This window comes from Kogia breviceps, chromosome 3 (genome assembly GCF_026419965.1).
Source record: "Kogia breviceps isolate mKogBre1 chromosome 3, mKogBre1 haplotype 1, whole genome shotgun sequence".
Classification (NCBI taxonomy): domain Eukaryota; kingdom Metazoa; phylum Chordata; class Mammalia; order Artiodactyla; family Physeteridae; genus Kogia; species Kogia breviceps.
The window spans coordinates 49,689,408-49,699,654 of record NC_081312.1 but is presented as its reverse complement, the minus strand read 5'-3'; the positions used below and the strand labels follow the sequence as shown (position 1 = coordinate 49,699,654).

Genomic DNA, 10,247 nt, shown 5'->3' with positions numbered 1-10,247 from the left:
GGAGGAATCCAAACAAAGCCCACCAATCTCTCTGAGTTGAGGAGAAAGAGATTCAATTTTGGGGAGGTGAAGGAAGCTAGAATTGGAGAGAGGAAAGAATTAGACCGACAGTTTCAAGGAATTTGCATGTGGATTTGCTTGAGTGCTTGAACACAATGTGTACATGTATAGGGTTACTCTGCACAAGAATGGGCAATAACAACTTCTGAGGAAAGAGCAATTATTGGATTTGTAATATAAACAATTCTCAGAGCACACATAGGACCAGGAATCATTCATATTCTCTTTAGCGGGAATGAAGAGGAAGCATCGAATATACAAAAATACATTAGCAATGCACAATTAGCAACTGATATTAAAACTGTACCACTTATAACAGCATCAGAAACCATGAATTTGAATTAACAAAATATGTATAAGATCTATACACCGACAACTACAAAACCTTTCAGAGAGAAATTAAAGCAACTTTAATAAATGGTGAGATATGCCGTGTTCATAGATTGGTAAGAGTCAATAGTGTTTAGATGGCAATTTCCCCCAAATTGATTTATAGATTCAATGCAATTCCAATGAAAATTTTCAGAAGGCTTTTTTTGAGGGTAAGCAATTGACAAGCTGATTCCAAAATCTACTTGAAGATGCAAAGAAGCTTGAACAGCCAAAAGTATTTTGAAAAAGATCTAACTTAGGGCTTCCCTGGTGGCGCAGTGGTTGAGCGTCCGCCTGCCCATGCAGGGGACACGGGTTCGTGCCCTGGTCCGGGAAGATCCCACATGCTGCGGAGCGGCTAGGTCCGTGAGCCATGGCCGCTGAGCCGGTGCGTCCGGAGCCTGTGCTCCGAAACTGAAGAGGCCACAATAGGGAGAGGCCCGCGTACCGAAGGAAAAAAAAAAAAAAAGTTCCAACTTTATACTAACTGATTTTAAGACTTACTAAAAAGCTACAGTAATTAACCTGTTGTGTTAGTGGCTTAAGGATAGAAATATATATCAATGAAACAGAACAGAGTTTAGAAATAGACTCATATATCTATGGTCAATTAATTGTAAATAAAGATTCTAAGTAAGCTGTGTGGGAACATCTATTAAAGTTAAAAACAAACATCAATAAAGTTAAAAAGTTCAAAAAGCAAAGAAAAATGTTGGCTTAGCCTTTATACAGTTTGTTCTCAGTTATTTCACTTTTTGTAACAAACGTGTTACAAGTGTGTTATAACTTGAAAAATATCTAAAAAATAATTCTTACAAGAATTTTGAGATAATTTCTGAAGGAGTGTGACTACTGTTACTTGTAATTCCCTTTCTCCTATCTAATCTTCATTGTTACATGCCAGAATTAAAAAGCATCTCATGTTTCTGATCTTAAATTTTGGAATTCTACTTTACATATGCTGTTACAGTGTTAATCTGACAATATATCATGTATTCTATCCTAATAGGAAACCAGAGCTAGTTTCTACTTAAGCTTCCAGTACAGTTCCCACGCCATTGCTCCTTATAGTGTTCTCTGGAGCTGTCTTCCTGGTGAATTTCTCTACTTTCTACAAGTTTTCAAATAATTTTTCCCTGCTTTTAAGAAGCAGATAATTTGCTAGAAAAATTAACTTGTCAGCAGAATTCTTTTGCTGTAGGTGTTCCGTAAACATTGCCCCAAGCTCTTCTCTGTTTAAGTCTCAAAGTCAGGAGTCATTCACAATTTCTTTTAAATTTAGTTATTATTTTTGGTAATGCTGGAAGACCAATATAGGAGAATATAGGATATAGGAATATAGGAATTCTTCTCTTAGGATTTTGAATTTGGGAAACTGATTGGAGGTGCAAACCAGAAAGGTCATGAAGTGTACTAGAGGCCAAATTAGCCAGTATGGTTATATGGAAGCTAAAGTTTCAAGGAACATGTCTGGAGCGGCAGATGTTATCAGTGCTTAGCAATATCTTTTCCCTCCTGGGTGTATGTATGGGAGACCATGCAAACTTTGTTGTTAGGCAAGACTTTGTGACCAGGTCTGGCCATAGAAATGTGTGCAGAAATGTGTGTTACTTCCAGACTGAGTTAATAAAAAGCTCCTGCACAAAGTTATGGAAAATGTGTTGAGATTTTGTTGAACCATAGATCAAAGTTGTTTGGATCCCTGAATCTGCACACAGAAAGAAGCTATCAGAATTGGTGATTCACTGCCTGAAGAACAACTGAGGAAAGTTAGCTTTTGTGTGTTAATCCAGAGATGTGAGGGTTGTGTGTTACTAAAACACAGCACAGCCTAACCTAACTAATATAGTAGTAAAGAGAGATAAATGGAAGAGACAGGCAGAGACAAGTCATGAGTATAGCCCTTGAAAGAGACAAAGTAGCTATGTTGGTTCTTACCTGTTTATTTGTTATAGTTCCCATTAGACCTGGCATTACTTTGGTTTCTGTACTGGTATGCCACAAATTTATTGGTATCTTTACAATAAATTTAACTTTTCTTGGTTAGCTGAAGTGTGCTCTCTTTCCTTCCAATCAAAAGACCAAAATCAAGCTATTCAGTTAGTCATATTTTAATCACTTAGATATTGAGATCTGCATTGTCATAAATGCTGTTGGTGCTCTGTCCACTTTTCTTTAGCATGTACCTCTTCATGTTAAAGGCCACTTAGTGCAAAAAGCTGTGAGTTTTTGAGGGATTTTTCTAGCCAAGGAGCATGCTCAGCCAAGACACAGGGGAAGCCTGGAGAATTAATGCCCCTGGAAGCAGCCCCAACAAGTGATGCCGGGTAGGTGAGGGGTTGGTGGATAAATAACTAGGCTCCTAACATCTCTTGGTTGAGATAATTTTGAGACTTTTTCCACATTGTCTCCTAGAGTTCCCCAGTAGGATCAGCTCAAGTTGCCCAAAGTGGCTTAATAACTCACCCTTTACTGGCTACCTTCTTGTCTTTTCTTACTTCAATTCCTTAACAGTGTTCCTTAGGATCATCCCCCAAATAAAATACTTGCACTTAAATTCATGTCTCCAGATGTGCTTCCAAACCAAAATAACCATTTTGTGTGCATAAGAAGGCAATGAAGAGAATCTTCATCTCATGAAATTGTCATTTTTTCCCCCATTTTTTTGTGATGTTCGACTCATTCTGCCTTTTATACTACCTAATTTCAACTCCAGAATTTTAAGTTAGTTCTTTTTTAGTTTCCATCCTTTGTTTATGATTCATTTTTTTTTCATGCATCATTTTCCTGATTTCATTTAGTGGTTTGTTTGTGTTCTATACACATTGAACTTAAGACACCAATTTTGAATTCTTTGTCAGGTAATTCATAGACATCTGTTTTTTTAGGGTCAATTTCTGGAGATTTATTTTTGTTGCTTTGATTGGGCCATGTTTCCTTGTTTCTTTGTATGCCTTGTAACTTTTTTCCTCTGAGAGTGGGATATTTGAAAAAATAGCCACCTCTTCCAGTCTTTATGGAACAGTTTTGTACAAGGGAAGACCTTCACCAATCAGACGGGCCAGAGATTCTGGGGACCTCTCAAGCCTTTCCTGGGAACCCATCTTCTGTGGGCTTATGCAGATAATTTCCCAGTCAGAGAGATTTGCTGGCTTACTTTTTAGGAGCTTGTGGTCTCATGCTCTTTCTGTCTGTGGTACTGCAGGTTCTTTGGTGCTGCAACAAGTCCCAGAGTTCTCTTTTGTTCTCCATGACCCCCAGGCATTCAAAATATCAGGAAGACAGAAGTCAGTCTCTTGGGGAGGCCCTGAGAAGCCAGAACGTTGGATGCACATTCCAAGCTTCTCTTTCCCTCTCAAGGGAGAAGCTACAAGTTGGGTGTTCTCTCCCTATTGTGCCAAGCTGTGCCAGCTGAGGTGAGGTGCAATTGCAGGCAGAATGCAATGGCTTTCCTTACTCATTTCAGCGCAGCTGTTCTTGGCTTTGCACTCACCTGGCGTTCTGCAACATCTTGACTCGTTTCTGAAGTTCTTGTGAAGGCATTTTGGTCTATATATTGTTGAGTAAGTGTCTCTGTGTGGGAACGAGGGCTGCAGCTTCCTATTCTGTTATCTTTCTGACATCATTCTATTTCTTTTAAAACATCTTTATTGGAGTATAATTGCTTTACATTGTTGTGTTAGTTTCTGCGGTATAACAAAGTGAATCACCTATGCATATACTTATATCCCCATATCTACCCCCCCTTGCGTCTCCCTCCCACCCTCTCTATCCCACCCCTCTAGGTGGTCACAAAGCACCGAACTGATCTCCCTGTGCTATGTGCCTGCTTCCCACTAGCTATCTATTTTACATTTGGTAGGGTATATATGTCAATGATACTCTCTGACTTCATCCCAGCTTACCCTTCCCCCTCCCCGTGTCCTTAAGTCCACTCTCTACTACGTCCGTGTCTTTATTCCTGTCCTGCCCCTAGGTTCTTCAGAACCATTTTTTTTTTTTTAGATTCCATATATATCTGTTAGCATACAGTATTTGTTTTTCCCTTTCTGACGTACTTCACTCTGTATGACAGATTCTAGATCCATCCACCTCACTACAAATAACTCAATTTCGTGTCTTTTTATGGCTGAGTAATACTACATTGTACATATGTGCCACATCTTCTTCATCCATTCATCTGTTGATGGACACTTAGGTTGCTTCCATGTCCTGGCTACTGTAAATAGTGCTGCAGTGAACATTGTGGTACGTGACTCTTTTTGAGTTATGGTTTTCTCTGGGTATATGCCCAGTAGTGGGATTGCTGGATCATATGATAGTTCTATTTTTAGTTTTTTAAGGAACCTCCATACTGTTCTCCATAGTGGCTGTATCAATTTACATGCCCACCAAAAGTGTAGGAGGGTTCCATTTTCTCCACACCCTCTCCAGCATTTATTGTTTGTAGCTTTTTGTTTGTAGGTTTTTTGATGATGGCCATTCTGACCGGTGTGAGGTGATACATCATTGTAGTTTTGATTTGCATTTCTCTAATGATTAGTGATGTTGAGCATCCTTTCATGTGTTTGTTGGCAATCTGTATATCTTCTTTGGAGAAATGTCTATTTAGGTCTTCTGCCCATTTTTGGATTGGGTTGTTTGTTTTTTTGATATTGAGCTGCATGAGTTGCTTGTATATTTTGGAGATTAATCTGTTGTCAGTTGCTTCATTTGCAAATATTTTCTCCCATTCTGAAGGATGTCTTGTTGTCTAGTTTATGGTTTCTTTGCTGTGCAAAAGGTTTTAAGTTTCATTAGATCCCATTTGGTTATTTTTGTTTTTAATTTCCATTTCTCTAGGACCTGGGTCAAAAAGGATCTTGCTGTGATTTATATCATAGAGTGTTCTGCCTATGTATTTTTTTAAGAGTTTTATAGTGTCTGGCCTTACATTTAGATCTTTAATCCATTTTGAGTTTATTTTTGTGTATGGTGTTAGGGAGTGTTCTAATTTCAATCTTTTACTTGTAGTTGTCCAGTTTTCCCAGCACCACTTATTAAAGGGGCTGTCTTTTTTCCATTGTATATTCTTGCCTACTTTATCAAAGATAAGGTGACCATATGTGCATGGGTTAATCTCTGGGCTTTCTATCCTGTTCCATTGATCTATATTTTTGTTTCTGTGCCAGTACCATACTGTCTTGATTACTGTAGCTTTGTAGTATACTCTGAAGTCAGGGAGCCTGATTCCTCCAGCTCTCTTTTTCTTTCTCAAGATTGACTTGGCTTTTCGGGGTCTTTTGTGTTTCCATACAAATTGTGCAATTTTTTGTTTTAGTTCTGTGAAAAATGCCATTGGTAGTTTGATAGGGATTGAATTTGTAGAATGCTTTGGGTAGTATAGTCATTTTCACAATGTTGATTCTTCCAATACAAGAACATGGTATATCTCTCCATCTGTTTGTATCTTTAATTTCTTTCATCAGTGTCTTATAGTTTTCTGCATACAGGTCTTTTATCTCCTTAGGTAGGTTTATTCCTTGGTATTTTATTATTTTTGTTGCAATGGTAAATGGGAGTGTTTCCTTAATGTCTCTTTCAGATTCTTCATCATTAGTATATAGGAATGCAAGAGATTTCAGTGCATTAATTTTGTATCCTGCTACTCTATCAAATTCATTGATTAGCTCTAGTAGTTTTCTGGTAGCATCTTTAGGATTCTCTATGTATAGTATCATGTCATCTGCAAACAGTGACAGTTCTACTTCTTCTTTTCCAATTTGGGTTCCTTTTATTTCTTTTTCTTCTCTGATTGCTGTAGCTAAAACTTCCAAAACTATGTCGAATAACAGTGGTGAGAGTTGGCAACCTTGTCTTCTTCCTGCTCTTAGTGGAAATGGTTTCAGTTTTTCACCATTGAGAACAATGTTGGCTGTGGGTTTATCATATATGGCCTTTATTATGTTGAGGTAAGTTCCCTCTATGCCTACTTTCTGGAGGGTTTTTATCATAAATGGACGTTGAATTTTGTCAAAAGCTTTTTATGCATCTATTGAGATTATCATATGGTTTTTATCCTTCAATTTGTTAATATGGTGTATCACAGTGATTGATTTGCATATCTTGAAGAATCCTTGCATTCCTGGGATAAACTCCAATTGATCATGGTGTATGATCATTTTAATGTGCTGTTGGATTCTGTTGGCTAGCATTTTGTTGAGGATTTTTGCATCTATGTTCATCAGTGATATTGGCCTGTTGTTTTCTTTCCTTGTGACATCTTTGTCTGGTTTTGGTATCAGGGTGATGGTGGCTTTGTAGAATGAGTTTGGGAATGTTCCTCCTTCTGCTATATTTTGGAAGAGTTTGAGAAGGATAGGTGTTAGCTCTTCTCTAAATGTCTGATAAAATTTGCCTGTGAAGCTATCCCATCCTGGGCTTTTGTCTCTTGGAAGATTTTTAACCACAGTTTCAATTTCAGTGCTTGTGATTGGTCTGTTTACATTTTCTATTTCTTCCTGGTTCAGCCTTGGAAGGTTGTGCTGTTCTAAGAATTTGTCCATTTCTTCCAGGTTGTCCATTTTGCTTGGCGTATAGTTGCTTGTAGTAATCTCTCATGATCCTTTGTAATTCTGCAGTGTCAGTTGTTGTTTCTCCTTTTTCATTTCTAATTCTGTTGATTTGAGTCTTCTCCCTTTTTTTCTTAATAAGCCTGGCTAATGGTTTATCAATTTTGTTTATCTTCTCAACAAACCAGCATTTAATTTTATTGATCTTTGCTATTGTTTCCTTCATTTCTTTTTCATTTATTTCTGATCTGATCTTTATGATTTCTTTCCTTCTGCTAACTTTGGGGGTTTTTTGTTCTTCTTTCTCTAATTGCTTTAGGTGAAAGGTTAGGTTGTTTGTTTGAGATTTTTCTTGTTTCTTGAGGTAGGATTGTATTGCTATAAACTTGCCTCTTAGAACTGCTTTTGCTGTATCCCATAGGTTTTGGGTTGTCATGTTTTCATTGTCATTTGTTTCCAGGTGTTTTAAAATTTCCTCTGATTTCTTCAGTGATCTCTTGGTTATTTAGTAGTGTATTGTTTAGCCTCCATGTGTTTGTATTTTTTACAGTTTTTTTTCCTGTAATTGATATCTAGTCTCTTAGCATTGTGGTTGGAAAAGATACTTGATACGATTTCAATTTTCTTAAATTTACCAAGGCTTGATTTGTGACCCAAGATATGGTCTATCCTGGAGAATGTTCCATGAGCACTTGAGAAGAAAGTGTATTCTGTTGTTTTTGGATGGAATGTCCTATAAATATCAATTAAATCCATCTTATTTAATGTGTCATTTAAAGCTTGTGTTTCCGTATTTATTTTCATTTTTGTTGATCTGTCCATTGGTGAAAGTGGGTGTTAAAGTCCCCTGCTATGATTGTGTTACTGTTGATTTCCCCTTTTATGGCTGTTAGTATTTGCCTTATGTATTGAGGTGCTCCGATGTTTGGGTACATAAATATTTACAATTGTATCTTCTTCTTGGATTGATCCCTTGATCATTATGTAGTGTCCTTCTTTGTCTCTTGTAATAGGCTTTATTTTAATGTCTATTTTGTCTGATATGAGAATTGCTACTCCAACTTTCTTTTGATTTCCATTTGCATGGAATATCTTTTTTCATCCCCTCACTTTCAGTCTGTATGTGTTCCTAGGCATGAAGTGGGTCTCTTGTAGACAGCATATATATGGGTCTTGTTTTTGTATCCATTCAGCCAGTTTATGTCTTTTGGTTGGAGCATTTAAACCATTTACATTTAAGGTAGTTATCCATTTGTATGTTCCTATTACCATTTTCTTAATTGTTTTTTGAGTTTGTTATTGTAGATCTTTTCCTTCTCTTGTGTTTCCTGGCTAGAGAAATTCCTTTAGCATTTGTTGTAAAGCTGGTTTTGGTGGTGCTGAATTATCTTAGCTTTTGCTTGTCTGTAAAGGTTTTAATTTCTCTGTCAAATGTGAATGAGATCCTTGCTGGGTAGAGTAATATTGGTTGTAGGTTTTCCCCTTTCATCATTTAAAATATGTCCTTCTAGTCACTTCTGGCTTGCAGAGTTTCTGCTGAAAGATCAGCTGTTAATGTTATGGGGATACCCTGGTATGTTATTTGTTGTTTTTCCCTTGCTGCTTTTAATATGTTTTCTTTGTATTTAATTTTTGATAGTTTGATTATTATGTGTCTTGGCATGTTTCTCCTTGGGTTTATGCTGTATGGAACTCTCTGTGCTTCCTGGACTTGATTGACCTTTTCCTTTCCCATATTAGGGAAGTTTTCAACTATAATGTCTTCAAATATTGTCTCATTCCCTTTTTCTCTTTTTCTTCTGGGACCCTTATAATTTGAATTCAGTATGTTTAATGTTGTCCCAGAGGTTTCTGAGACTGTCCTCAATCCTTTTCATTCTTTTTTCTTTATTCTGCTCTGTAGTAGTTATTTCCACTATTTTATCTTCCAGGTCACTTATCCGTTCTTCTTCCTCAGTTATTCTGCTACTGATTCCTTCTGGAGAATTTTTTTTGGCCGTACGCAGACCTCTCACTGTTGCGGCCTCTCCTGTTGTGGAGCACAGGCTCTGGATGCGCAGGCCCAGTGGCCATGGCTCATGGGCCCAGCCGCTCCATGGCATGTGGGATCTTCCTGGACCGGGGCATGAACCCGTGTCCCCTGCATCAGCAGGCGGACTCTCAACCACTGCACCACCAGGGAAGCCCTAGAGAATTTTTAATTTCATTTATTGTGTTGTTCACAATTGTTTAGTTGCTCTTTAGTTCTAGGTCCTTGTTAAACATTTCTTGTATTTTCTCCATTGTATTTCCGAGATTTTGGATCATCTTTACTGCCATTACTCTGAATTCTTTTTCAGGTACACTGCCTATTTCTTCGTCATTTGTTTGGTCTGGTGGATTTTTACCTTGCTTTTTCGTCTGCTGTGTGTTTCTCTGTCTTCTTATTTTGCTTAACTTACTGTGTTTGGGGTCTCCGTTTCACAGGCTGCATGTTTGTAGTTCCTGTTGTTTTTGGTGTCTGTCCCCAGTGGCTAAGTTTGGTTCAGTGGGTTGTGTAGTCTTACTGGTGGAGGGGACTGGTGCCTGTGTTCTAGTGGATGAGGCTGGATCTTGTCTTTCTGTTTTGGGGTGTCTGTGACCTTATTATGATTTTAGGCAGCCTCTCTGCTAATGGGTGGGGTTGTGTTCCTGTCTTGCTAGTTGTTTGGCATGGAGTGTCCAGCACTAGAGCTTGATGGTCGTTGAGTGGATCTGGGTCTTAGTGTTGAGACAGAGATCTCTGGGAGAGCCCTTGCTGATTGATATTACGTGGAGCTGGGAGGTCTCTGGTGGTCCAATGTCCTGAACTCAGCTCTCCCACCTCAGAGGCTCAGACCTGACAGCCAGCCAGAGCACCAAGACCCTGTCAGCCACACAGCTTTTGGGAAGTCTGCGGTCTTCTGCCAGCATTCAGTAGGGGTTCTGTAGGAGTTGTTCCACATGTAGATGTATTTTTGATGTATTTTTGGGGAGGAAGGTGATCTCCACGTCTTACTTTTCCACCATCTTGAAGGTCCTCTGTCTTCACATCTCCTGCTGCTTGAGGGTCCACATTTCATTCGGAAAGGACATAAATCTGGCAATCTCACTTCAGGCCTAGCCCATCCACCTTTTTTCCCTTTGTGCTTAGTCTGTTTCACTTGCTCATAACAGGCCCCATGCAGAGGACTTTCCCCCGGCCCTTGAGACCAGAGTTCCTCGTGAAATGGCTGAGCCGACACCTCAGCTTGGGACATGCGCTGA

The 10,247-nt window shown here is 38.6% G+C and overlaps 1 long non-coding RNA gene across 1 annotated transcript in view; it reads right to left on the bottom strand.

Annotated features, from left to right (window-relative positions):
* The window catches only part of LOC136793790 (uncharacterized), a 79,962-nt gene continuing 69,715 nt past the window's right edge, over nucleotides 1-10,247 (bottom strand). The window contains exon 4 of the long non-coding RNA XR_010839556.1: nucleotides 1-76. This is a non-coding gene — a long non-coding RNA (uncharacterized lncRNA). The remainder of the gene's footprint in view (nucleotides 77-10,247) is intronic.